Source organism: Notamacropus eugenii, chromosome 3, assembly GCF_028372415.1.
Source record: "Notamacropus eugenii isolate mMacEug1 chromosome 3, mMacEug1.pri_v2, whole genome shotgun sequence".
NCBI lineage: Eukaryota > Metazoa > Chordata > Mammalia > Diprotodontia > Macropodidae > Notamacropus > Notamacropus eugenii.
In genome coordinates, this window is record NC_092874.1 from 361,861,170 (window position 1) to 361,867,169 (window position 6,000).

The 6,000-nt window shown below is 37.2% G+C and overlaps 1 pseudogene across 1 annotated transcript; it reads left to right on the forward strand.

Moving 5' to 3' along the window:
* Window positions 1–1,617: 1,617 nt before the first annotated feature.
* LOC140531661 (interferon omega-2-like) lies at window positions 1,618–2,169 on the forward strand (annotated as a pseudogene). The gene has a single exon (XR_011976394.1). The product of XR_011976394.1 is annotated as an interferon omega-2-like (transcript).
* Window positions 2,170–6,000: the final 3,831 nt, after the last annotated feature.

Consider the following 6,000-nt stretch of genomic DNA (forward strand, 5'->3'; position numbering starts at 1 on the left):
GTAAGAAGTGATAGAGACACGATTGGACACAGATTCTCCAAGTACAAAGACAATCTTCCTATCACTGAAACCCGGTGAGGCCACGGGGATGCACAGTAAACATGATAAAAATGAAAGCAGAAAAAGTAACTTTCTCCTCTGGCAACTTGTTCCCTCTCCACAAAGAAAATCTTTGAAAGCTCAAGTGATGAAACAGATGAAAAGGAAATTGAAAGCACATTAAATTGATGAAAATGGAAGCAGAAAAACAGCTCTCCCTACTGAACAAATGGAAATTCAGCTCAGTACAGTACAATGCAATGATGTCACCAACTGAGAACGTGGATTGGAGCCAAGACAAGCAACAAGCCAAGAGTACGACCAAGGGAGATGAAGTAGATTCTAAGTGACAACAAAAATTGTCAAATCTGTCCTCCCCTACAATCTAAGCTACCCCAAAAAGACTTTCAATAGATCCCCCACAACAGCTGTAGCACCCTGTTTTCCATGTTAAGAACTCATAAAGGGAAATATATGAGACTGAAATTGCCCACTTTTATTCTGCCATATAAACAAAATAAAAATTATTTTTTTATTAAAAATTATTAAGAAATCTTATTGACTTTTATTATTAAAAGTCACCCTTGAGTCAAGTGAAGATATAGTCATACCTATCTTATTTTTGATCCAATTTTGTTCTGTCCCAAACAATAGGATTGAAACACAGAATATGAATGTCAGAAGGGGACAAGTATCTTGGAAATTATTTCAGTTCAATAGTTCAGTTCAAAAACCTAATATTCAATTATAGTGTGTTCTCAGGTTCAGATACACACACAGAGAGCTGTCTATTATAGGGAAGGCATGGTGGAAGGAAGAAGACAGAGAAGGTATCATAGAGGAAGTCACAGTTCGGCACTGAACATGCAGATGCAAAGAGATGGAGGAAAGCACTGCAGACACACAGCTACAAGGAAGTAGCAGATGGCAGGATGGGACTAAAGTAGTCAGATTTGGACCCAAAATGAGTTAGAATACTTAGCACCTGAGTATTTTGCAGCAAGTCACTTAAATCTCTGAGAATCTTGGGTTTTCATCAATAAAATCAAAATAATATTAGTTTCCTGTGTGTTCACAAGAGTTTGCAGAAATATTTTGTAAACCTTAAATTGTTGCATACATATAAATTATTGTTATTATTGCAATTATCACGACACGATGGGCAAAGGTGGATGAGGACCTGAACTTTGGTGGGTTCAATAGGGAGGAAAAGGACGGGCAGGTGGAAGGAGCAATTCCATAGGTAATGCTGATGAGATTCTATAACTAACCACACTTTCACCACCCTGTGCTAGATGCTGGGGAGATACAAGATTGCCAGAATAGATCTAGTGCTGAATTTAGGGGCCTTTTTACAAATAAATCCAATGATGATTTTTTTATGGCATCTTCTAAAACCAATGTGGAAAGTATGTAAAAGAAAGTAGAAAGTGCTGGGAAATTCCATGCTAAGAAATGACAACTGCACTTAATACTATTTAAGAGAGAGTGGCTTAGAGGCCAGATAACCCAAGAAGCTGAGACAAAGGCTCACTGGTCTCCCAGCCCAGCCAAACTCAAACTATCTTCAGTGTCACCATGATCTCCTGGACCTTGTTGCCAGTTTCCCTGATGCTGCTCTGCTCCAGCATCCTGGGCTCCCTGGGCTGTGACCTGACTCAGGCCCTTCTGGAAGACTTCTCCCTTCTGCACCAAATGAGCACATTTTCCTTGGGGCCATGTTGGAAGGACAGGGCCAATTTCAACTTCCCAAAGGAAATCATGGAAGGCTGACAACTCCAGAGGGAAAATGGCACAGTCATTGTTCATGACATGCTCCAGCAGATCTTCTCCATCTTCAACCTGAATGCCACTCCTGCTGCTTGGAATCAGACCCAGTTCATACAACTGCTCAGTGGACTGGATCAGCAGCTGGAACAGCTGGAGATGTGTGTTAGGCAGGATGTAGAGTGGGAAGAGCCTTCCTTGGGAAGTGAGCATCCCAGACTGGCCCTGAAGAATTACTTCCAAGGGATAAGTAAATACCTACAAGATAAAGAGTACAGCCACTGTGCCTGGGAAATTGTGAGAGTAGAGATGAGGAAGATTTTTCTGTTCATGAGCAAACTCACAAGAAAACTCAGGGACTGAGGATGAAGAAATGGCCTCTCCAAACACTTCAGTTCCTTGACCAATTTCCTGTTTCCAGCATGCGACAGTTAAAACGGACAGTCCTTTCTGTATCATCTGAAATACATCTGAATTCAGTGTTTTGTTTTTATGTTGTTTTTCCTGAGAGGAAATTGGAGTTAAGTGATCAACTTAGAGTGACACAGCCAGCAACTGTCAAGTGTCTGAGGCTAGATTTGAACTCAAGTCCTCTTGACTTCCAGGCTATCAACTGTGCCACCTAAGTGCCACTCGCTGGATTGTTTTCAAAATAATTTAAGTTGTCATTCATAAAAATGTAGGGTCTAACAGTACAGAATAGTTTCATCTGTACTCAGTGGCAAAACAGTTGTAATGGTATGATTGAGACTGATATTTATTATATAATATTAATATTTTATGTTTATATAATATTTATAACTGATATATATTTATGCTGCTCATTATTATTCATTGATATGAGTATGTATTTGTGTGGTATTAATAATATCCTATTTTTATATTAAATCTAATTTTTAAAAAAGTTTTTGTTTCATTATTTTTACTAAAGAAACTCTCACTGAAAAGCTAACTAGATGTTCTCTAAGGGAATGGATAACAGATTCGGTGGAAAAATTCAATTCAAGCAACATTTATTAAGCATTTACTATATACAAGGCAATGAAGGAGATGCTGGTAACACAGTGAGGAAGAATTGTCCAGTTACTTCCCTCAGAAAGATAATAGTTTCATGTAGGGTTTCTTCACCTAAGATCCTTAGGGTCTGTAGATAAATTTCAAGAGATTTTTGAATTTGGATAAGAAAAACATTACACATTTAATTTCTCTAAACTCTAATTATAATTTAACATCCTCCTCAATGCCAAAAAATAATTTATTCTGATGAGTCCATAGATTTCACTGTATTTCCTAATGGACATTAAGCACTCAAAAATAAAGAATCTCCCTTCTCATGGGACTATGCAACATGTACCCAAATACATGTGATCCAACAGAAGATGAAATCAAGGCACAAAGATAGAGGGCCAAAAGCAGGTGGTCCAATGTGATATTATAGGGGAGAGATCACCTTTAGATGAGAGGGTGAAAAGCAGTTTGCTGGAGGTTGAGGCATAGAAACTGGATGTTAAAGGAAAAATAATATGCCAGAACTGTTCTTTGTCAGTTGCTCTAGGAGATCTTGTTGGTCAAAAACAAGCCCCAAAGCATAAAAAGTGTTTTTAGGAAGAATTTTATTAAGTTGGTTCAATAGAGAAGAGAGCCAGAAAAGGTATGACTCTCTCCCTTGAATCTCTGTTAAATTTCATATTATAAGGAGTTCAGACAAGGATGCAGGATGAGTGGCCTGCATATATGTAGGTTGCCTGAGATGCATATCAGCAAGTATGTAGAAACATTCAAGAAAATTCGGATGAAGATAAAACACAAGCTATTGGGTAGCCCCAAACACAAGCTTTTTGGGGGGACCCAAAGACCTAGTTGGGCAGACCCAAAAGAAGCATTCTGGCTCCTCTGGTCTCTAAGGTCAGCATGATTTATGATTTGAAATTAGAAAATTTCAGTTCACATAAAGTTATCTCCAAATAATATTAATAAGTAATCAAGTATTTTCCCAATAATCTTCATGGACTTTAAACAAAATGATGCTTCTACTGCTTGGAATAACTCAGCAGATTGGAGCCACAACTAGAATAGCCACAGAGGAGTTCTGAGTAGGAGATGAAGTGAGAAGAGCCTTCCTTGTAAAGTTAGCACCCCAGGTTGGCCCTGAAGAGCTATTTCTAAGGATTGAGTCAGTATTTTAAGATTAAGAAGTACAGTTACTTCACCTGGGAATTTATCTGAGTTAAAATCAAGGGAGGCCATGTCTGTTATTATGAGGAAATGAAGGAAGAAGAAATTAGCTTTCTTAACATTTCAGCTCCTTAATTAAGTCAATGTTTCCTAAAAACAAGCAGCCAAGCATTGCAATAAAGTTTGGTTTCTACAACAAACGAAGTGTATATTAATTATCTGAAGTATTTAATACCATATAAGCTCTCATTTGAATACTGCAAAGGGATTCGTATGCAGAGATATCTCAGTAGGTAGACAACTTTACTTTTTTGTAATTTTCAAAATTACTGAACAGCCTTTTAAGGATTACACTGCTCACCACTTGGTGTGAGGAATGGGGCTAGAAAAATTGCCCTAAAAATTGTCTGCTTACCCAACCCTGGCCTGATTACCACAGCTGACAGGCAATCCCACTCTTTGGTTGAAACAAAAAAAAAATGTTCAAAATATACAATAACATCTGCAAAGATGATTCCACTCAACATCAGCCATGGAACATGTGCACACTTACAGACAACACAAAATCCAGTAGATCTGAAAGAAGAGCTGCTATTGTTGCAAGAGAACTTCGCAGTTATCACATCCAAATAGCATCCAGATCTCCAAGTATATTATAAAGTGGTAATCATTAAAATAATCTGATACTGGCTAAGAAATGAAGTGGTAGATCACTGGAATAGAGTAGGTTCACAATACACACTAGTAAATGATCATACTCATTAGACCATTTTTGAAAAAGCAAAATATCCAATTTTCTGGGAAAAGAATTCACTGTTTGAAAAGATTTTAACCAAAATTGCTGGGAAAGCTGGAAACCGGTCTGGCAAGAACTACTTATAGAGGAGCATTTCATACTTCATAAAAAGATAAGGTCAAAATGGGTACATGATTTAGAAATAAAGGGTGATGCCATAAGCAAATAATGGGATCATGGAATACTTTACCTGTGAGATCTATTGTAATAGAAGAATTTATGAGAAACAGGTGATAAAGAAGATCATGAAAAGTAAAGCAGATAATTTTGATTAAATGAAATGTAAAACCTTTTGAACAAACAAAACAAACGCAGCCAAAATTAGAAACAAAGCAAGAAACTGGGTGGGAAGAAGGATCTAGTACAAGTTTCTCTGATTAAAAATCTCATTTTTCAGATATAAAGGGACTGAGTCAAATTGCTAAGTCTACGTATTTGAAGAGGAAGTTTTCAGAAGAAATCAATCAATAGTCATTTAAAAAAATACTCTAAATCACTATTGATCAGAGAAATGAAAAACGATACAACTGTGAGGTGTCACCTCAGATCTATTAGATTGGCAAACATGATCAAAAAGAAAAAGGATGAAGCTGGTGGAGATATGGAAAAATAGGTCCACTAATGCACTATTGGTAGAGTTGTGAACTGGTCTAATTATTCTGGAGAACAATTTGGAACTATGCCCAAAGAACTATTAAACTGTGTTTGACCCAGCAATACCACCACTAGGTCTGTATCTTAAAGAGATCAAAGCAAAAGGAAAAGGGCCTATAGGCATGAAAATGCTTATCGTACCTCTTTTCATGGTGGCAAAGAGTTGGAAAGTTAGGGAATGGCCATCAATTGAGGAATGGCTGAACAAGTAATGGTATGATTGTGATAAAGTATGATTGTACTATAAGAAATGACAAGGTGGGGGAGAGGGTTGTGGTTTCAGAAAAACCTAGGAAGACCTATATGAACTGATACAAAGTAAAGTGAGCAGAACCAGACAAACATTGTACAGAATATAAGTAACATTGTAACTATGATCACCTGTGAAAAACTTAGCTACTGTGTCCAATGCTATGATCCAAGACAGTTACAAAGGCTTCAAGATGAAAAATGTTATCCAGCTTCATAGAGGGAACTGAGAAGCTCTGAGGACAGACTGAAGCATATTGCTTTTCACCTTTTTTTATTGCTTTTCTTGAAACATGCCAAATATAGAAATGTTTTGCATA